Genomic DNA, 24064 nt, shown 5'->3' with positions numbered 1-24064 from the left:
ATAAACTCGAAGTATCCTAAGCTAACTGAAACATACGGGCACTTCATATACCAACTAATTGTAAATAAGCATTTGCTTTATAGAAACCTTGAACAGAGGGGTGCCTCAATGGCTCAGTCAGTTAAGTGTCTGGCTCTTGATTTCAGCTCAGGTCATGATCTCATGGTTCCTAGGAATAAGCCACAGAGCCGGTTTGGAATTCTCTCTCAAAATAAATAAATAAACACTAAAACAAATAATCCAGTGAAGAAATGGGCAGAAGACATGAATAGACACTTTCCCAAAGAAGACATCCAGATGGCCAAGAGACACATGAAAAGATGCTCAATGTCACTCATCATCAGGGAAATACAAATCAAAACCACACTGAGATACCACCTCATACCGGTCAGAATGGCTAAAATGAACACATCCGGAAGCTACAGATGCTGGCGAGAATGTGAAGAAACAGGAACCCTCTTGCACTGTTGGGAATGCAAACTGGTAAAGCCGCTCTGGAAAACAGTGTAGAGGTTCTTCAAAAAATTAAAAATAGAACTACCCTATGACCCAACAATAGCACTACTAGGAATTTACCCAAGGGATACAGGAGTGCTGATGCATAGGGGCACTTGTACCCCAATGTTTATACCAGCACTGATGAATGGATAAAGATGTGGTTTATATATACAATGGAATACTACTTAGCAATGAGAGAGAATGAAATCTTGCCATTTGCAGCAACACGGATGGAAGTGGAAGGAATTATGCTGAGTGAAATAAGTTAGGCAGAGAAAGACAGATATCATGTTTTCACTCATATGTGGATCTTGAGAAACTTAACAGACCATGGGGGAAGGGAAGGGGAAAAAAATAGTTACAGAGAAGGGAGGGAGGCAAACCACAAGAGACTCTTAAATACAGAGAACAAACTGAGGGTGGATGCGGGGGTGGGGGAGAGGGGAAAGTGGGTGATGGGCACTGAGGAGGGCACTTGTTGCGATGAGCCCTGGGTATTGTATGTAAGCCAATATGACAATAAATTATATTAAAAATAATAAAATAAAATAAAACCTTCAATGGAGTTTTACTAAAATATCACCAATTTTGTCTATCACCTAGTGTCATAATAAAATAATGTGAACTATCATTTAATTAGTAACAAAAATACATAAGTCTATATACTGAAACTCTTAAATTATCCAAACACATTATTTAGTTTCTCACTGCAAATGAAAAATCTCATTTGGTACATTGCAAATGTATACCAAATTTACTGAACAGCCATCAGGAATGCTTCGTTTGATAAAGAGTTAAATTATTTAAGGACAGATCTATTTGACAAACAAAAACTCAAGAATGCCTATGAAATGTGGCTGTCTACATGGCATACTGACAAAATAGCTTTAAAATATATGCATAATTTCATCAAAAATCCATATTTTTGTAAAAGAAATGGACTAACTGGAATGCTGCCAGTCACATAATTAAACACTATACCTCAAAAATAATGTTAGTATAAAATAAAGTCTAGTATCAGAAAAAAAAAGATAATTTACTTTAGTATACTACACCCTCACCCCAAGTCACAAAGATTAAACCAAAATTATAAAATGCCTTTTGTTGGATATCTGATCCCCACCACACATCCCCCAACAAAATCAAAGCCATTCTTTACTTTCAAAATAATACTAAACACATATTCTCCATGAATTACATAATAAATTAGATGAATCACAAACAAAAATTATATAAATATTAGGAATTGTGAAGATTAAACATCCTGTTTAAGGAAGGTAACCTAAAACTTGTACTATATAAAAAGATACACAAGAATTTGAAGAGTTCATCATTAAAAAACTCATGGCGCCTGGGTGGCTCAGTGGGTTGAGCAGCCAACTTCGGCTCAGGTCATGATCTCGCGGTCCGTGAGTTCGAGCCCCACGTCGGGCTCTGTGCTGACAGCTCAGAGCCTGGAGCCTGTTTCAGATTCTGTGTCTCCCTCTCTCTCTGACCCTCCCCCGTTCATGCTCTGTCTCTGTCTCAAAAATAAATAAACGTTAAAAAAAATTTTTTTTTTTAAATAAAAAACTTAACATGTAACTCCTCTTCCCTAGGAGCAAATTCAAGAGAAAGTGGCTGTAGCACATTTTAAAAACTCCCCAGTCTTTTCCCAAAATATCTCATTCTAGTCTTGGCTGCATTTGCCTCAAATTATGCCTCGAGATTATTACAGAAGTCATCCCCATGCCTGCCCCGGGCCCTTTCCCACAGACTGCAGAATAAATAATATAGTCTATGTGTTGGGGAGTGGGGGAGGGAGGGTATAAAAGAGACAAGGAAAGTAAAAGAAAAAAACAGAAATAGAAACCCAGAAGGACAAAGAGAAGTCAGGCTCCCAGACACCTCCTGGCAAGAAGTCTTCTAGTTAACTGAAGAAAACACGGTCTCAATTTCCCATTATCTTACACAAACACCCGCATTAAGTCTACCTCTTCTAATGCCTTAACATTAACTAGAAGCATAACCCAGGAATTCAGAATTACAGTTCCCTCTCTCTGTAATTCACCAAGATTTTCAAATGGCTAGCTTCTTCTCAACATTCAGGTTTCTGCCTAGATCCATCAATTCTCAGAGTGGTATTTTCTGTCTATATGAATATCTCCTCCTCTCTGCTATAGTCTACCCCATCACCTTGGCTTTATGTTTTAATACTATTGATGACTATACATTGTATTATTTATTTTCTAGTCAAATTGTACATTTTCAGTCTTTCCAACTGACTTTCCATGAAAGTAGGAACTTCACCTTTTTCACTGCTGTAGTCTAAGCCAAGAACAGTGCACAAGAGTCAATAAACATTTGCTGAATGACTATTATACCACCAAAGATATTTAACTGTGACAAGACCTTTATTTGGGGACTCAAATACATATCTGTGCCTCCTATATTTTTTGTCTCCTTTAAAGTTTTTGACAACCCAGCGTATCTATAAAGTGTATCTTTTGCATTTAGAGGAGAACTATTGCAATGAAAATTTTTATTGGTTTAGTATGTATCCTTTTTGAAGCCAGAAAAACATCAAACACCAAAATGTTCTCATGCTGAGATTTACATATATTTTGAATCCATCATGAATTTCAGAATTCAAAAAAAGAACCACAGAAGAACTTTTGTCTCTATCTGCATTAATCATGGAATAGAATAGTTTGGATTACAAAATAAAGAGAGAAGGAACACTTTTCTCCAGATTATCTAAATATTGAAAAAATCTACCATGACAGACTATGGAATCTCCCCATCTGAGATTTTTTAGAAAGTACCAGCAATTCAAAGATCTGTCTCCATCTAGCATTCAAATAAAGAAGCAATTTTACTTCCTTGGTATTTTGGACTACATCGTCTGTGTCCCCTCAAAACTTCGTATACTGAAATCCTATCCCCCAAGATGATGGTATTAGGAGGTGGGATCTTTGGGAAGTAATTAAAATTAGATGTCATGAAGATGGAGCCCTCACAAATGAGATTAGTGCCCTTATAAGGGTCATGAGAGTACCCTCTTTGTTCTCTAACACATGAGGGTACAACAAGAAGTTGGCAGTCTGCTGGGAACCTGGGTGGCTCAGTCGGTTAAACTTCCATGATCTCCCAGTTTGTATGTTTGAGTCCCACATCGGAGTCCCTGCTGTCAACACAGAGCCTGCTTTGGCTCCTCTGTCCCCCCTCTCTCTCTGCCCCCCACTTCCTGGTTTTCTAAAAAAACAAACAAAAAAAAAAAAGTTGGCAGTCTGTAACCTGGAAGGTCTTCACCAGAACCCGATACAACGCTGACATCCTGAGATCTCAGACTCCCAGTCTCCAGAACTATGAGATAAAAATGTCTTCTGTTTAGGAATGCCAGAGTGGCTCAGTTGGTTAAGTGTCCAACTCCTGATTTTGGCTCAGGTCATGTTCTCAGGGTCCAAGATGGAGCCCCACATTGGGCTCTGCGTTAACAGCATGAAACCTGCTTGGGATTCTCTCTGTTCCTCCGCTACTCGCTCATGTGCTCTTGCTCTCTCAAAATAAACATTAAAAATTGTGCACATTCTTTAAAAAAATAAAAAAACAAAGAAATTTCTGTTGTTTAATAAGGCACCCAGTCTATGTTACTTTGTTATAACAGCCCAAATTGACTAAGACACTTGGAGAGTTTACGGGCACACTGTTTTAAATTCTCTTTATCCACAGTCTTACAGCAATGATTCTCAACTTTAGCTGTACATTAGAATGAACAACAAAAAAGAGTACTAATGTCCTCCAAGGGGACAAAGATAATTTAGTCCATAATGCCAAGGAAGTAAAATTGCTTCTTTATTCCACTGGATGGAAACCGACCTTTGAATTGGCTGGTACTTTCTAAAAAATCTCAGATGGGGAGATTCCATAGTCGGTCATGGTAGACTTTTATATATTCACATAATCTGGAGAGAAGTGTTTCTTCTCTCTTTATTTTGTAATCCAAACCATTCCATAACTGATGCAAAAAGAGACAAAAGATCTTCGGTGTTTCTTGTTTTGGATTCTAAAACTCGTGATAGACTAAAAAACATATGTAAATCTCTGTGAGCATGAGAACATTTTGGTGTTTGATGTTTTTCTGGCTTCAAAAAGGATACATACTAAACCAATATAAATTTTCATTGCAAAAGTATTCCTCGAAATGCTAAAGATACACTTTGCTGTGTTGTCAAAAACTTTTTTAAGGAGATGAAAATTATAGGAGGCATAGATATGTATGCCTGTGACTTAATCATTCTGGGGTATGGTTTGGGCATAAATATTTTTTTAAGCACCCTAGGTGATACTAATGCAAAACCAAGGTTAAACTACGGCTTAATAGATAAAAATTAATAGCTATATCATGAAAATCATTTTATTATATGAAGATAAAAATAACTTCTTTTCATTGAAAGGCATTTAATCATTCTGCCTATTATCTTTTGTTTATATTCAAAATTAGTCAAACATTTCATAAGTTACATAAAAGACACCAGAACCTTTCTTTCTCATGCTTTCTCTCAGGTATTACACAAACACTTCAAGATACCTAAAATGTACTCAGCACTATGCTAGATACTGATGAAGAAAAGAGAATCCTGCACTCTTACAATCAGGCATCAATCTCTAGATTTCAGATGTCCCCATCTCAACTACCAATCTCTCCTTTCCATCATTCTCTCCTTTCCATCAAAGGATAGACTATATAGGAGTACAACTCAATGCCAAATGTATACCTTTTGGGTACTAGTGTTCAAGTTTAACTATAGGTTTTCTGGATATCAAGCTCTGTTTTTACTCAAGGATTATTCACAGAATTTAGTCAATCCTAGTTAAAGAAAATAAATTCATTCTGCAAAGAATAGATATCCTGGAATACAAAGGGTATGTTCTCAGTAATTAATCATCTATTTAATGGCCGTAGGGAAAAAAGTTAAGATTCTTATCACATAATATATAATTCAAAATAAATTCTAGCAAGACTTGATATAGATGAATATTATCTAATCTCCAAAAGGAAAAGGATTTTTCTAAGTATAAGAGAAATTAATCACAAAAAAGACACATGTATATAAAAGTTCTGCAAAAAATACCTTTAACAAAAAATATAAATTAAATTCAGAAAAAAAAATTTTCTATCAGATTTGACAAAGATTCACATCAATACATAAAGATGGTCTCAAAAAAAAAAGTCACATTTCCATTAGCAAAATGGCTACAGGATATTTTGAAAACTTTTTTCCAATTGAAAAACTGGAAGTAACCCAGATATCCAACAATATAAACACACAGTAAGGGGCACCTAGGTGGCTCAGTGGGTTTAGTGTCCAACTCGATTTCGGATCAGGTTATGATCCCAGAGTAGTGAGATAAAGCCCCACGTCGGGTTCCATGCCAAACACTTAGCCTGCTTGGGATTCTCTCTCTCTCTCTCTCTCTCTCTCTCTCTCTCTCTCTCTTCCTCTGCCCTTCTCCCCCACTCACTCTTTCTTAGGAAAATACACACACACACACACACACACACACACACACACACAGAGTAAATTATATTGTCAACCCAAAATATTAGGTAATCACCGAAAGGATTATTTTCAAAAAAAAAATTAATAAAACAGGAAAAAGTTCAAGACATAAAATTTTTAGTCTAGTAAAAACAATTCAGATGTGAACATACAGGCTACAATACAAATAATAAAATATCTGTGTTTCTCTTTTACATTTCAAGAGTCTTTACAATGAATATGCATTAATGTAATTAACAGAAAGGTTTCAAAGTCTATATCCCTTGATCTAGAAAATCTACCAGAAGTTTTCTGAAATCTAGAAGAAAACAAAAAAATAATCACTGCAGTATTACTTATAATAACCAAAATAAAAATAAAAATAAATTTGACACATTTTCTAAATTGATACTTCCAGCACAAATTGAAAGAACACAGAAAAATATAAATAATGTGTGAGGGAGAAAAAAATCAAGATATATAATATTTTTAAACAATATGATCCCAATTTGTCAAAAATGTGCAAATCTGTATTTGCATAAAGAATGGACTAAAAGAGGGGCGCCTGGGTGGCTCAATCGGTTAAGCGTCTGACTTCGGCTCCAGTCATGATCTCTCATGGTTTGTGAGTTTGAGCCCTGCCTCGGGCTCTGTGCTGACAGTCAGCTCAGAGCCTGGAACTTGTTTCAGATTCTGTGTCTCCCCCTCTCTCTCTCTCTCCCTGCCCCTCACTGGCTCTCACTGGCTCTCTCTCTCTCAAAAATACATAAATGTTAAAAAAAAAAATTTTTTTTAAAGAAAAAGAAATGGACTAAAAGGAAATATATCAGAAAATAACATTGTTCATTTATCTTTCTTTGAAACATTCTATAACTTCTAAGTCTTCTAGGAGATTTTATTATAATTAATGAAGTTTTCCATCCCATTCCTAAAGAGCTGACAATAGAGTCATTAGTAATAACCTGAAACGCTTTATTTTAAATTACTTCAAAATGCATTCACTTTTCTACACATAGTCAGTTGAGAGGAATTTTTGGAATTTTTAACTAAAAATGTTTACGGCTTCTTAAAATGTACCATGAAATATGAAACAAAGCATATTAGATGTGCTATACAAACATGGTATACTGGCAGTCATCTGTTGCAGAAGCATCTACAATGGAACTGCCAATGACACTCTATGTATTGAGTACATACTGCCTACATTTATTGAGTAAATGACATTACAAGTAAATAGATGAGGACTAGAAAGACTGTAAGATGTGGCACTGTGTTAAGAATGAAAGATATTCCATTGCAAATTTGCCAGAGCTTATTCAGTCTACTTAACATAATTCTTTCCACAACCCCACAGTTTAAATACAGTGACTGTATGCTTTACCATCGTAACAAGGTAACTGGTACCTAACTGGGCTTCCCATCTCTTTTCAAACAATGGACAACAGACAAAAAGGGTATGATAACGAAAAAAGAAACAAAGAAGGGAACTCTACTACCTTCCCATCGTTTTGCCACATCCAGCACTATTTGAGGAAAACAAAGCAAAGAACTGCTGACGTCCTACTTCGCTCAGGAGACAAAGATTAGAGACTGCAGAAGCTAAGAAAAGTTAGTATGTGTGAGGCAAAAAAAAAAAAACAAAAACAAAAACAAAAAAACAAAACTGGAGAGAAGAATTGAGAAAATAACTACTAGGGAGCTGTAAGTGAAACAACTGTAGGAGCTCCTACAGGATTGGGATACATCCATATCCAACCAGCCAGACAGAGATTTCATTGAAAACATGAAGTATTTGGTAGAGATTCCAGAAAGGCCACATATAAAAGGGCTACTCTAGTGTACAGGCTACTAGAAAGATGCCGTAACAATGCTTCAAAATCTCAAAAAAAAAAAAAAAAAAAAAATGGTGAGAGAAAGACAATACCATATGATTTCACTCATATGTGGAATTTAAGAAACAAAACAAACGAGAAGGAAAAAAAAGAGAAACCAAGAAACAGGCTCTTAACTATATAGAGAACTGATGATTACTAGAGGAGAGGTGGTTGGGAGGAAGGGTGAAATGAGTGATGTGGATTAAAGAGTACACTTATCACGATGAGCACCTAGTAATGTACAGGATTATTGAATCACTATATTATATACCTAAAACTAATATAACACTGTGTGTTTACTGGAATTAAAAGCAAAAATTTAATGAAAATAAATAAATATTTAAATTAAAAGAATTTTTTTAAAAGAAAGATGGGTAAAAATAAAAAGAATAAAGTTGATTCACAAGTCACTTAACTGCTAGCCCAAAATAAATTCAATACTCTATAAAGAAGGACAATAACATTCAGACATTCAACAATGTAGTATCAAATTATCCAGCATCAAATAAAAATTACTCAAACTGCAAAGTAGCAAGAAAATATGTCTCATAACTAGGGAAGAAACACATAAATAGAAATGGAGCTTTAAATAAAGACAGGCATGGAATTAGCAGACAAGGACTTCTAAGCTCTTTTATAAGCGCTCAACAATTCAAAGAAAAACATGAACATGAAATGAAATTTACAAAAATAAGGGACAAATAGTATTTCCACAGCTGAAAAAAAGTGTGTGTTATTAGATTTCAATGGATGACAATGCAGAAAAAAGGACCAGTGAACCTGAGATAGAGCAATAAAAATTATCCAAACTCAAGCATGAAGACAAATAAGGCTGAAAAAAATATAAAGAGGCAACATTACCTTTAAGAGAATACAATATAGGGACACCTGAGTGGCTGTGTCAATTGAGCATCTGACTTCAGCTCAGGTCACATCTCGTGGTTCGTGAATTCAAGCCCCACATCTGGCTCACTGCTGTCAATGCAGAGCTGACTTCGGATCCCTGTTGCCCTTTCTCTCTGCCCCTCCCCTGCTCATGCTCATTTTCTCAAAAGTGAATAAACATTTGTTTTTTTAAACAGAGACAGACACAATACAATATAGTATGTAACTGAAATCCAAGGAAAAAAGAAGGGTAGAAAAAATATTTGAAGAAATAATGCCTAGAAGTTCTCAAAGTTTAAACACAAAAACATCAATTCACAAATCTAATAACCTCAACAAACTTCAAGCAGGATAAATGCAAAGAAAACTGAACTAAGGCATGTCACAATAAAACTATTGAAAATCAGGGGCACCTGAGTGGCTCAGTCGGTTAAGCATCCAACTTCAGCTCAGGTCATGATCTCAGTTCGTGAGTTCAAGCCCCACATCAAACTCTCTGCTGCCAGCACAAAGCCTCCTTCAGATCCTCTGTCCCCCTCTCTTTCTGTCCCTTCCTCCCTCCCTCTCTCAAAAATAAACACTAAAAAAAAAAAAAAAAACCAAAAAAAAAAAAACTACTGAAAATCAATAATAAAGAAAAAATATTAAAACAGCCAAAGAGAAACATTATGTATAAAGGAAGAAAGATTAAGAGTGACTGCTGACTTCAGAAATAATGGAAGCCAACAAGATCTACCTATCTTGGGATGGAATGTTGAAGAGAAAATAAAATTGGAAGCTCCCCATCCCCCCAAAACAAAAACAAAAAACACTTCCAGTTGTGAGTCAAGAGAGTAACCCAGCAGCAGCCAGGAGCTTCCTGTCAGTAACCATATTTTCAATAAATACTCTTTCAGAAAGAAAGAAAGAAAGAAAAAGAAAGAAAGAAAGAAAGAAAGAGAAAAAGAATGAAAGAGAGAAAGAACGAAAGAACGAAAGAACGAAAGAAAGAAAAAGAATGAAAGAAAGAATGAAAGAAAGAAAGAAAGAACAAACGAAAGAGAGAAAGAAAGAAAGAAAGAAAGAAAGAAAGAAAGAAAGAAAGAAAGAAAAAGAAAGGAAAAGAAAGGGAACGGAAAAGAAAAGAAAAGAAAAGAAAAGAAAAGAAAAGAAAAGAAAAGAAAAGAAAAGAAAAGAAAAGAAAAGATGAATGGAAGCCAAAAGACAAAAGAAAGACAACTTTTAAAGTGTTAAAGAAAAAACTCAATCAAGAATACTGTATGCAGTGAAAATATACTTCAAACATAAGAGGAAAAAGACATTAGCAGACAAAATCTGAGAAGTTGTTGCCAGCGTACCTATACTATAGAAAACATTATGGGAAATTATTTGGGTGAATGGAAATTATTCAAGTTGATACCTAATGAAAATGGATTTACACAAAGTAATAAAGAACACCAGAAATGATATAAAAATAGGTGTCTTCCTTATTAAAAAATACTTTTAAGTAATCTATTCTGGAGATTCACAATGTATACAGAAATAAAATATATGACAGTAATCTACAAGAGACATAAAAGGAGAAATAAACTGCTGTAAGGTTTCTAACATTGTATGTGAAATGGTAAATTATGTGAAGGCAGCTATAATTAAAACATGTATATTAGAAACGCCAAAACAATCACTCAAAAAAAAATAATAAAAAGAGGTAATAAGGCAAGAGAGGTGATAAAATAAAACACTAAAAATAATCAAATAAGAGACATGAACAAAGGAAAAAAGGAGCAAAACAAATGGGACAAACAAAACAATTAACAAGATGGTAGTTTCGAACATAAAATATTGATAATTACATTAAGTAAAAATGAACTAAATAACACCAATTAAAAGGCAGAGATTGGACAATCTGGATAAAAAGGCAAGAGCTAACTCTATGCTGTCTACAGAAAACATACTTCAATATAGAAACAGAGAAAGGTTAAAAGCACGGAGAAAAATATACTATGGCAACATTACTTGTGGTGTGCCTGGGTGGCTCAGTCACTTAAGCATCTGACTCTTGATCTCAGATCAGGTCATGCATCAGGCTCTGTGTACCAGTGTAAAGCCTGCTTGGGACTGTCTCTCCCTCTCTCTCTGCCCCACCCCCATTCATGCACAGGTGCTCTCAAAATAAATAAATAAAGATTTAAAAAAATAATTGTTTCAAAACTGGTAGAGCTATTATTAATATCAAATTAGAATCCAGATAAAACCAGGAATACCAACAAAGATAAAGTGGACATTTGACTACATAAGAGGATCAATTTAGCCAGAAAATATAATAATCCTAAAAGTTTATATACCTCATAACAGAGCTCCAAAATACATAAAACAAAAACTGATGGATCAGAAAAAAAAAAAAATGAGTTATTCTAGATTTTGAAACTTGTTTCTCAGTAATTGATAGAACAAATAGAATCTCAGTAAGGATATAAGAGACTTCAACATTATTAACTAATATAATCTAGTTGACATTTATGGAATACTCAACCAACAACTGCAGAAAACACGCTCTTTTTAAGTACGTATGGAACATTTACCAAAATGGACCAAATTTTGAAAGATGAAACATTTAAAAATGTCCAAAAAAATGTCCAAATCATGATGTGATACATTTTTAAAAACTGAAAGCAGGGGCACCTGGGTGACTCAGTTGGTTAAGCATCGGACTCCTGATTTCAGCTCAGGTCATGATCTCACAGTTCATGAGACTGAGCCCCATGTCAGGCTCTGAACTGACAATGGGAGCCTGCTTGGGATTCTCTCTCTCTCTGTTCCTCCCTCCCTCCCTCTCTCTCTTTCAAAATAAATAAATAAGCAAAAAAAAAAAAAAAAAAAAACAAAACAAAACCACTGAAAGCAGAGTATAGTATATTCTCTGACCACACCTAATTAAGTTGGAAACCTGTAGCATCCCAACATATGAGAAATGAAATATACCATTTTTTAATAACTCCTAGAACCTTTCTCAGAAAAGAATTCCTCATCTGAACCACAAATGACCAAAAATGATTTGAGTGACTATATTCTCAATTTTCTCAAGGATGATATATAATCAGTACTATTCTACATGCACAGGAAAAACAGATGTCTTAAAAATCAGAGCTTAATTGTCCCATGAAACCCCAGTTGAGAAAAGCTGAATGAGTCAGAGGAAATCACAGGGGAAATTAGTTAACATTTAGAACTAAATGATAATGAAAATATAACACATCATAATTTGTAATATATATATATATATATATATAACTAAAGCAGTGCATAAAGGCATTTATAGCTTTTAATATTCATAGTTGAAAAGAATAAAAGTTGAGAACAGTAATCTAGGCTTCTACTTAAAAACGACTAAAGTAATAAGAACAAATTAAATACAAAGAAAATATAAAGGAGGAAATGCAAGAGCAGAAATTAATGAAATAGAAAATGAACAGAAAAATTGATGACATGAAATGAAAACCTTAAGGTTTACCAAAAATAAAAGTGACAAATTTCATATTAGATTATCCAAGGGAAAAAAAAAAAGAGAAAATCTAAATTACCAAAACCAGGATTGAAAGAGGGAACACTACTGTAGCTCCTACCATCATTTAAAGAATACAAGACTATGATAAACAACTGTCAATTAATTCAACAACTTAGATTGAAATAGATTCCTTACAAGATTTACAAATTATCAAAACTTACAGACAGAAAGAAAAGCTAAATAGCCTTCTATCAAAGAGAGTGAATTTTTAATTAACAATTTTCCCCAAAACAAAATACTAGTTGCAGACGACTTCAGTGGCCAATTCAATCAAACATTCAATTATAAACAAGCTTTTAGAAAACATACACTTTAGGGGCGCCTGGGTGGCGCAGTCGGTTAAGCGTCCGACTTCAGCCAGGTCACGATCTCGCGGTCCGTGAGTTCGAGCCCCGCATCGGGCTCTGGGCTGATGGCTCGGAGCCTGGAGCCTGTTTCCGATTCTGTGTCTCCCTCTCTCTCTGCCCCTCCCCCGTTCATGCTCTGTCTCTCTCTGTCCCAAAAATAAATAAACGTTGAAAAAAAAAAATTTAAAAAAAAAAAAAAAAAAAAAAAAAAAAAAAAAAAGAAAACATACACTTTAGAAAAGACACACTCCCATGGGGTGCCTGGGTGGCTCAATCGGTTAAGCATTCGACTTCAGCTCAGGTCATGATCTCACAGTTCCTGAGTTCGAGCCCTGCGTCAGGCTCTGTGCTGACAGATCAGAGCCTGGAGCCTGCTTTGAATTGTCTTTCCCTCTCTCTGCCCTTTCCCCACTCACGCTCTGTGTCTATCTCTCAAAAATAAATAAACATTAAAAAAAAATTTACAAAAGATACACTCCCAATCACTTTATGAGGCTAACATCTTTCTGATACAAAAAAATCGTCAAAGGTTTTATATAAAAAGGAAACTAAAGAACAATATGCCTTGCCTTATAAAGAACAATAATCCTCAACAATATATAAGTAAATCAAACCTGGCCATATCAAAAAGGTGTCATATATCATGACCAAAATGGAATTTATCCCAAAAATACAAAGCTGGCTTAAAATCTAAAAGTTAATTCATATAATTCACATAATAACAGAATAAAGGAGGAAAATAATAAGATCACCTCAAAAGATACAGATAAAAGTACCTGACAATACCTTTTGATGATAAAAATCCTTAGCAAATTAGTAATATAAGGGAACAGCTCAACCAGATACGGGAATCAAAACAAAAACAAGACACAACAGTGCAAAGAAAATTAAGGAAAATGTAAATAAGTGGTCACCGTATGGGTCAATGTTATGTCAGCTATCCAAAGCACATTGCAAAGTCTGGTATGGCCAAGAACCCACTAGTCTGCAACCTCTGCTCTGGATGTTCTAAATTTTATCCCTGGAACAAACCAGACCATCAGAAAACTGAGTAGTACTCAGACCATATATTTTTTTTAACCAAATTGCATTTTATCATAATTACTAGATTACATTCTATAGAACAATATTAAGCTTATTTTTGGAACGCTGAAGACATCATTTACTACAACATGCAGTACCTCCCTTATGGGGGCCCAAACAAAAATTATTTCTTACACCTAAATTGCACAAAATGTATGCCTGTGAAACTTATGGACAATGCAAAGCTCAAAACTCATCAAGTTTCCAATTTGGCTTTGGCTGCTAGTTAATCCGATCTAAGTTTAGCAATCACATACTGTTTATACATTGCTGTATACTACTTTTATCTCTGGTCTTAATTTACTAATTTTGCCTTTTGTACTTTTAGAGTATATATTCTTATAAACTACTTCAAATTCTTTTGCAGGATAAAATATCTTACATAAATACATGAGTAATTTTTAAAAAGTTAAAGAGTGCCAAGGTAGCCATATTAGAGAATTTCCATTTATTCAAGGATATAATAGAGACCATGTAATATTTTAAATGTACAGTGTCATGTAACTTTTTAAGAGCAGAAAACGGTAAGACATAATGAACTTGAAAGGGAGACCAAGGAGAGAAAAACCCTAGGGAAGGAATAGGACTTTAAAGAATGAATAGATAGTGAAGAGGGTAGCTGGTAGACAATGTGAGCAGTAACAGAATATTAGAATACAATGTAAAGGGAAGCAGTTCAGAATAAATAAGGTAAAGATAAAGATGGGTGGGTAGCATAAGTCAAATAATAGATCAGATGCAAAACTGAATTTGGATTTGTTTCTTTAATGTGAAATGAAGCAGTAAAATGGGTTATAAAGCTTTTGAAATATACGGGACCATTATCTCAAATTTTCTGTTTGGAAGTTATTGAAGTCAATACCTTAAGAGGACTAGTTATAGACTTTAACATCTAGAAGGGGGGCGCCTGGGTGGCACAGTCGGTTAAGCGTCCGACTTCAGCCAGGTCACGATCTCGCGGTCCGGGAGTTCGAGCCCCGCGTCAGGCTCTGGGCTGATGGCTCAGAGCCTGGAGCCTGTTTCCGATTCTGTGTCTCCCTCTCTCTCTGCCCCTCCCCCATTCATGCTCTGTCTCTCTCTGTCCCAAAAATAAATAAACGTTGAAAAAAAAAAAATTAAAAAAAAAAAAAATTTAAAAAAAAAAAAAAAAAAAAAATCTAGAAGGGATCATAGAGAAACTATATGCTACAACCTAACTTTAAAGATTAAGAAAATCAGGAATAAAATATATTTATACCAAATAGCATACAAAGATTATAAAACATAAAATATAACTATATGAATGACTTTTTCTTCTTCCTCATTCCATGTACATACAGTATACACCAGAGCAAAGCTAAGAGTTCAAAAAACTTCTCAAGGGAAAAAGATAGGTGGCTCCTTCACTATATAGAATACCTCAAATTAAAATGAAAAACAAGCATTTACTGTGTTCAACATATAATGCTAAGTCACTAAAGACACGAGAAGAATGAAACTATTCACAGAAAATCATACAACACTATAAGCTCAAGATGTAAAAGTCCATTAAATATAATCTAAAAATACTTAAAAGTCAATATCAACAGAATTTAGCACTCTTACTTTATAAAAGATAAATCTTTGTAATTCAATACACTTATAAAATAATGATTCACCCTGCCAAGATTGTTTAAAATGACATAAGTGAGGCTTACTCTTAATATTTGGGTTCTTTAAATGGATACAGTTTTATGGGAGGGCAACTTTCTTCTCCATTTGTTTTATTTCACAGAGAAAATTAAAAACAGGAAAGAGAAACTGAGAAAGATATTTTGAGAAGGTAACAAATTATTACACATGTGACAAAATATTAAGAAGGAAAACTTTACAATATGTGCGAACACTTAAACACCAGCATGTTTTTGGAAAATCTTAATCAGTATTTCCTAATGAAATATAAGAATTTAGAAACTGTATTTCTCAAACTTGCTTCAACAGTCCACACAAATACATATTGGTCTTTGTTACGATGACAGGGCATAAATTAAAAATGCAGAACATGTGACAAGGACTGGGGAAGTGGCATCAGGACAAATTCAAGGATAGAACTAGCTAAGGATAAACACTAGCCAGACAAATGAGAAGGTCAACAAATGAGAATATCTGTGTGAAATCAAGGAGTCAGGCTGAACACAATAACCAAACATCAAGTAGAGGATCAGAATGGAGACAATTCACAGAAGAAAAAAGAAATCAAATGAAGTGGGCAGCAGGTTTCCAAACTCAGAGAAAGACGCTAGTAATAAAAGGTCCAAAACTAAACAAAAAATTAAGACAGCAGAGAAAACCAACAAGCTGTTTAACACTGGCTCAACGCTTTTTCTCATCTCAACAATCTTTTGGAATTTTCAAGTGGGGAGAAGAGTTATTACCATTTGAGAAGTGGAAAAGACAAGAGATGTACAGATGTTACTGACATTCCTTGTTTCTTATGGGAACACATGATTTCAATGCCAATTTCAAAACTGGCAAAAATGTAGGGCATATAAATATACATGTTTATATAAATACAAAACAAAGGTATAAATTAGATTTTAAATAATATAATTTTGCTAATACACAAAGGAATTTGAAACTAACAGCTTACTCTATAATAATCAAGATATACCTGACCTGAATCTTATTTTCATTTTCATAGACAATATAAAAAAGAGCTAGTCCCATAGAAAAAACTTCCTTGGCTGGATGAAAACCAGCTGACACCTGACATTGGACATAGAAAAGAAGCCAATAAATAGCCTTTAAAATGAAAATATTAAAATTTGACAACTACTTCATATATTTGCTTCACTTGCTAAAATGAGTATTCAAGTTTATGAACTCCTTTCCTAATCATTCAGTAGAATTATAACATAAAACATTTGATAGAATTTACAATCCATTTCAGTTTTAATAACTGTCTTTATCAAAATCAAAAGTGTTACTATTTAATGTTATTCTATAAGTAGAACCATTTCTACTTATTTCTAGCTTCTCCTTTTACTCACTACTTCACTTAGGAGTCCTCAAACTCCTTTTTCATAAATTCTGAATGATTAACCTAGGACTTAAAATTTTAAGCAATTATTTAAATTTCCAAAGTTTTTTCCCTTTTAAAAAATTTTTTCAACATTTATTTATTTTTGAGAGATGGAGAGACAGTGCACGAAAGGGGGAGGGGCAGAAAGAGCGAGGGAGACACAGAATCTGAAGTAGGCTCCAGGCTCTGAGCCGTCAGCACAGAGCCTGATGCAGGGCACGAACCCACAAACTGTGAGATCATGACCTGAACTGAAGTGGGTCGCTTAACAGACAGCCACCCAGGTGCCCCAGTTTTTTACCACTTCTTAAGCCTGCTATATTGTAACTGAAGAGTGAAAAAGTCCCACAGGGAGTTTCAAAAGAGATTAAAGAAGTTGGTACTATGTGATGAATTAAGAAATTTGACAAAATGGTAAAAGAAAACATTTGAATCAAATAGACTTAAATCTAAATCTTAGAACTTGGGCAATATACTGTAAACCAGTCATTAGTCAAGTGTGGTCCACAGCATCCATGGGGCTCCCCAACTTTTCCAGAGAATCTGTGAGGTCAAAACTATTCTTATAATAACTAAGATGATGTTTGCCTGTTTCACTGTGTTGACATTTGTACTGATGATATAAAAGTAATGGTGGATAAAAATGCTGGCTCCTCAACACGAATCAAGGCCATGGTACCAATCATCATATTCTTTTCTGCCATGCACAGATAATTTTTAAAAAGGGGGGCAGAGGAGAAAGCCTATTTCCATTATCAAACAGTAAGAAAGTACTAATTTTTAAATTTCCATCCTTGAGTATATGACTTTTTAATATTCTGTGTGACAAAATGGAAAACATTTCTGTTACATACTTAAGTGTGGTGGTTATCTCAAGACAAACACTTGTATAAATGTAACCTAAACCAGTAGCTTTTTTTCATGGAATACCATTTTCATTTCAGACAGATACTTATTTGGCAGACATTTTCTCAAAATGAATGAAGTGAGCCTGTCATTTCAAGGAAAACTCATTTTCTTTGTCACCATAATAAATTCAAGCCTTCAAGCAAAAATGAGAATTTTGGAAAGTCTTATCAGACACTGAATTGTGACAGCTTCCTAGTTTTTGACTTTTATAAGATAAATGGTGATACGAACACATGTGTTTTTTAATACTGCAGAATGAAATGTAACAATATTTGGAGGTCCATAAGTATGTTAGAAATCATTTTCCAAAATGACCAATGTATGATGTTATAAACTCATGCAGGAGTACAAGATCCATTCAAAATGTGCACTAAATGACTGGATTTTAATCTAACAAAGTTCAAGGAATTCACTGATAATGGTTTTTTAGATTCCACACTGCAACTAACCTCTAGGAAACTACAATTTGTGTAGTTTTAAGAGTGGTATCAAAGAATATCCATAATTATCTTAAAGAGTTATTAAAATATTCTTCCTTTTTTTATCCTAATATAAGTGTAAGATCAGATTTTCTTCTTAGGACCCCCTACAAAATGATGTAGTACACCAGACTGAATATAAAAGCAGATGTGAATCTAGTTATCTTCTATAAAGCCAGATTTCAAAGATAGTTGAAAAAAATGTAAAACAATGCCACTCTTCCCATAGTTTTCTTTTCTTTTGGAAAAGTTATTTTTTTTATAAAAGTATGTTAACATGTAATGAGTTTATACTAATTATTTTTAATGAATAATTTTAACTTTCTGAATTTAATTTCTAGCCAAATTATTGACAAATGCGACTCTCATAAACAAAAATCCTAGTGAGTCCCCCCAAATTTTTAAGAATGTACAAGAATCCTGAGATCAAAAAAAATTGAGAACTGCAAGGATAATCCTCATCTGAGGCTAAAGTTTTCTTGGTCTGTCAAATGGGAGGATGATACTAACATAAAATAGTATATGAGGGTTATCATCACTTTAAAAAATAGCTAACAGTTAAGTATTAACTGTGTGCTAAGTACTACACTGAATGTTTATAGGCATTATCTCATTTATTCCTTATAAGCATTCTAGGAAATGGATACCTACCTCTTCAGAGAGTCATTCAGAAGACTAAATAAAATAATGTTTGTGAAGTACTTGGCACAGTCCCTCTATACAATAAATTTTCAATAAATGGTAACTAATGTGCTCAATTATACTGCCACCATAAAACTATGTGGGCGTCCAATGTACAACATATATCCATATTTAACCAGCTAGTTAGAAGCCTGATTCCATCCAAGACCAAATTATTAATGACCAATACTGATCTAAATACTCATTTAACCAAAAGTTATCACAGACATTAAATGTTTACAAACACCTCCTGAAAGGCCTTTGTCTGCAAATCTGGAAGCTATACACTAAATCAAACACCAGTGGTTTAGCAGAACTTTAATGCTAACTTTGTAGTGATCAATGCATTTCATATCGGAATGAGTTCTTTAGTCAAGTGTTGGAACAAGGACCCCTAACAATGCAGAGCCAGGAAAGTGTCAATGGTTTTGTGTGTATATGCGGATAATACATGACACAGACCTTTCGTAATTCATACACCACAGCATGTATTAACCACTAGACTATGATGGATTAATGTGGGACTAGTGGCATCTGGACAACCCTGCCCTTACTCTCAAATAAGTAATAGATTAATTCACATACTTCTAGTTACACTATGTTTTTGCAAGCTGTTTGTGGAGTCTTCCTACTCTACTAAAACAGTAAGTATTCTTTTTTTTTTTTCAACGTTTATTTATTTTTGGGACAGAGAGAGACAGAGCATGAACGGGGGGAGGGGCAGAGAGAGAGGGAGACACAGAATCGGAAACAGGCTCCAGGCTCCAAGCCATCAGCCCAGAGCCTGACGCAGGGCTCGAACTCACGGACCGCGAGATCGTGACCTGGCTGAAGTCAGACGCTTAACCGACTGCGCCACCCAGGCGCCCCTAAAACATAAGTATTCTTTATAGGGATTATAAACTAATACACGTGTGTCTTTTAGCTACCATCTACTATTCCCCCAAAGTTGGTGTATGAAAGCAATGTTACAATTTCTGCCCCTCCCTCCAAGATAAACTCAATTTTTAAATAAAAGTATTCATAATGCATAATACAGCAAGAACATGAATGTGTGTTATGTACAGTATATGCAAACATATATGTGTGTGTTGTATGTATACATACATATACACATATACACAATATGCTGATTTAAATGGTAACAGAAAAATCTTTAAGGACAAAAGGTAGAAAATGGGATCCAGGAGACTTTCTGGAGAGCCCAACGTCATAAATATTCCTAACAATTACACAGATAACCATAAAAAAGATAAGGTGCTTAAATAAAGAAAAATATGTGCTCAGATAAGGAAACATGCTACTGAAAATTCAGAATACTGAAAACACGGGTTTCAAACTGTTTGAACAAACAAATGAAGTAAAATGCTAGTATTCAAATACACATTTGAATGCATTCTGAATGCAAGAATACTTAAACACTAATGGCAGACATTTTGTCTTCTGAACTTTAGTTTGTGAAGCAAAATTAGCTGGACTAATCTCACTGAATTTCAAGCACCTATCACAGTGAAGGTACTCAATAAATAATGGAGTGAAATTATAAGATTCAATCTGCCCAACACATCTGATCTTTCCAAAACCTCTTAATAAAATGGAAAATGTTATCTATATCAATTCAAATAATTTACATATTTAGCTAAATTTTTCTGTCTCTAGATAAACTTATACTTACATCCTAAGATTGGGTTATTCTAATTCTTCCTTGTGAAAATGTCACCATAGTTATACTAAATATAAAACTTTAAAAATCCACAGAAGACTTGCTGATACAATATATAAATAGTGTACATTTTATAAAGCAATATATTCTACAGAATAAAAGATATATAGCAAGTAGCTGGTCAGAGTCTACTTCATGGAGATTTATATAATTACTAAAAATAATTTTCATGGTAAACAGAAAGTGGATTTTCCATTTGAACTAAAATATACTATTTACCATTAGTCCAATCATGTTGACAAATCAAAAGGATAACATAACTTCCCCGTGACTCTTTCAATCTTATTTAGAAAACAAAACAAATGCAAGAAACCCTCTAATGTCACGATAAATATAAATGGTTCTATAATAATCTACTTTCTGGGGCGCCTGTGTGGCTCAGTCGGTTAAGCGTCCGACTTCGGCTCAGGTCACGATCTCGCGGTTCGTGGGTTGGAGCCCCACATTGGGCTCTGTGCTGACAGCTTGGAGCCTGGTCCTGCTTCTGATTCTGTCTCTCCCTCTCTCTCTGCCCCTCCCCTGCTCGTTGCTGTCCTCTCTCTGTCTCTCACAAATAAATGTAAAAAAAAAAAAATTAAAAAAAAATAAAAATAAAAAATAAATCTACTTCCTATGTTTAAATCTGATCCTTAATTTAGTTCTACCCTAAGGGTTAGCCAAATCCTCAACCTACTGGATCTTTCTTTAAGGAAGAAACAAAGTTGGGGGCTTTTAGCTTACATATAACAACCTATAAAATCAAGTACAAATGAAGGCTAGAAACCATGCTTTGGTTAACAAAGGAACAGACTGGGCATGACAGCTTATTTATACTTCACACTGTAAACTATTCTTATTTTCATAAAATAGCGATTTTTTAAAAACAAAAATATATCAAATGCTATACCCCCCAAAAAGCATTCTGAATTTAATTAAAATTAAAAGATAAAATATTTGTGAAGTTTTCCCTCATTTGTAATTCTTATAGACAACTACTAAAAACTGGTTCAATTATAAATATAAAACTAAGAATATATAGTAATCAAGTTTCTGAAATGACCTTTCATATGATTCATCTTATAAAAAGCTTATATATAACCTCTCAGACATATACCTCATTCGGCCCCACACAAATTTGGAATATACAAAAAAAAGTTTGGAGGACTATTTCTTCTGACTGATCTAAGTACTAAGATCCATTATTACATATGACCTATAGGAAAAGCATCAGAATTCTAAAATTATAATCATGTCTCAGCAAAAAATAACCTAATTTTTTAAAAGATAATTATTGGGTCCCCAGAGCCCTTTCTAATCACCTTATATTTGGCTATTTTCCCCAAGTTATTAGTTAAGGTGAGCTAGGAAGCAATGATATTAATTTGAAATCAATCTTTGCCAGTTTGATTTCAAGTTTAGGTACTTACAATATTTTATTTAAGATTCTGAAGATCACTTAAAACTTCAAGTTAAATACACATAAGTACACATAATAAACAATCACAACTTAAAAGGTAAACTATATAGCACCATGAGAATTAATCTGCACTATATCCACTAATACTGATTTAGTTTTCTTTTTACCTAAGATTTAATAAGAGCACCTTTAAGAAATTTATGATTCAAAGGACCAGATTACACTTGAACACAGAGAAAAACAGAAGGGGTCCAATGTTTACTATAAATAAGCAGAAATCTACATAAAATTTGAGATGTTCAAAAAAGTCACAAAGATGAAAATTATAGTGACAAAGTTAAAATAGCTCAATATTAGGTATAATAATAAAATTATCACTGTGGTATATAGATGAACATCATTATTCATTATTGGACATTATACAAAGAGTTAATTCTTTTTTAAAAAAGCAAAACAATTTCCTGGAAATCTTGTAGTGGCAAAATGTTATCTATTGACGTGCAATATGAGGTACTTTAAAAAATGGTACATTTAGTTTCAGACAGTTAATAAGTTTATTTACATAGATCATTATGACTACTTACAATTTTGGAAAAGAAGCATATTTTATTACTACTTGGTAATTTTCATACTTAGTCTGCCAATTATTCATGAATATGCAGTTAAATCAAATAATATTAAATAAAGAGAAAACCACTCAGTATGGTTTAATGCAACAGGTATACAGGAAACAAACTGAGAAAATAACACTAAACAATTTTAGTGGAAATAATGAAATGTCAATTTTTAAGACAGCATTAGAAAAACATATACATAAGGCACAAAACTATACTCAAGTGGGTTTTTCCCAGAAAATAACTCAGACTTCCAAAATCTGTTACATACTTAAATTTTAAATGGCTAATGAAAACACCAATAGATTTACTGTAATCTGTAAAGTACAGTTCTTTAAAATCCACACACAAAAAAAATGTTTTAAGAACACATTAAAATATACCACTAGACCTTATAATCTAATCAGACTTATTTAAACTGAGCCCCCAAGTCATGTGACCACTCCTAATTACTGAAGTTCCTTGATGAAAGTACATACCCCTATTTCTAAGTAGATAATACGTACCATCTCTAAGAAAACCCGATAGTATCAAAGTTTAAAAGAGAGAGAGAGAGAGACAGAAAGAATGGAAATTAACCAGAGAATTCAACTCAGACAATAAGCTTTTAGGATGGGGGGAAAGAGTATGTTGGCAGGTGTCTGCAAGGAGCTAGATAATACAATGGAATCAGTTTTCATTCTGCAGAACAGCCATGAGACTTGCTGCAATGTCAGCTCCAAGCACACACTGAGGGACTCCAGAAAATGCTCATTGATCATGCAGCACTTTATAATGCGCATAGGCTTTTTCTCCTGCTAACCCCGCCTAGCTTCCCTTTGCAGCTTATTTTCCCAAGCCCTCTCCTCCTAATACAATCTCTTCCTGAAGACAGTGACATATTTAATAAATTGTCTTACAGTCTAAATATTAGGAATACCACTCACCATCATGAGGCTCTTTATCTTAAATTAGCCAGTTTTTTTCTTAATGAGGGAGGAAAAAAACTCTACACATCCACAGATTTAAAAATGTATTTTAATATCTATACCTACAAATACAGATGTTTGGTAGTTATACTATATCCAAGGCCAAAGCCCATTATACTTCCACTTTGACATGTATTTCCTTGAACTGATTTATACTCAAAGAGGTCTTATAAAATTGATACAACCAGGATAAAAAGAAAATTAATTTAAAATCTTCATGACTCAAAATGCAGATTTTTATTGTGAGCTCTCAAGCATTAGTGCCTTAAATTTTAGGGCCTTTTATTTTTTAACTTAATAATTAATTTTATAATGTCAAAGTCACATGAAAAATCCAGAACCAGAATGTACCAGCTAAATTAAGCAATCAGACTGATATATATGCTTAATTTTACCCTAGAAACTAAGATAACCAGCTGTTTTAATAGTTACAGCAAGCAGAGCTTTGGGCTTAAATATGTAAATGAATTCTAAGACATATGACACTAAACCTACTCAAAG

The 24064-nt window shown here is 34.0% G+C and overlaps 1 protein-coding gene across 6 annotated transcripts in view; it reads right to left on the bottom strand.

The window, feature by feature from the left end:
• ANKRD17 (ankyrin repeat domain 17) overlaps positions 1 to 24064 on the bottom strand; it is a 168174-nt gene that overhangs the window by 107534 nt on the left and 36576 nt on the right. The gene's annotated exons all lie outside the window — the stretch shown is intronic.

The sequence above is a fragment of the Lynx canadensis genome, chromosome B1 (assembly GCF_007474595.2).
Source record: "Lynx canadensis isolate LIC74 chromosome B1, mLynCan4.pri.v2, whole genome shotgun sequence".
Taxonomy (NCBI): domain Eukaryota; kingdom Metazoa; phylum Chordata; class Mammalia; order Carnivora; family Felidae; genus Lynx; species Lynx canadensis.
This window is presented reverse-complemented; position numbering and strand designations above follow the sequence as displayed.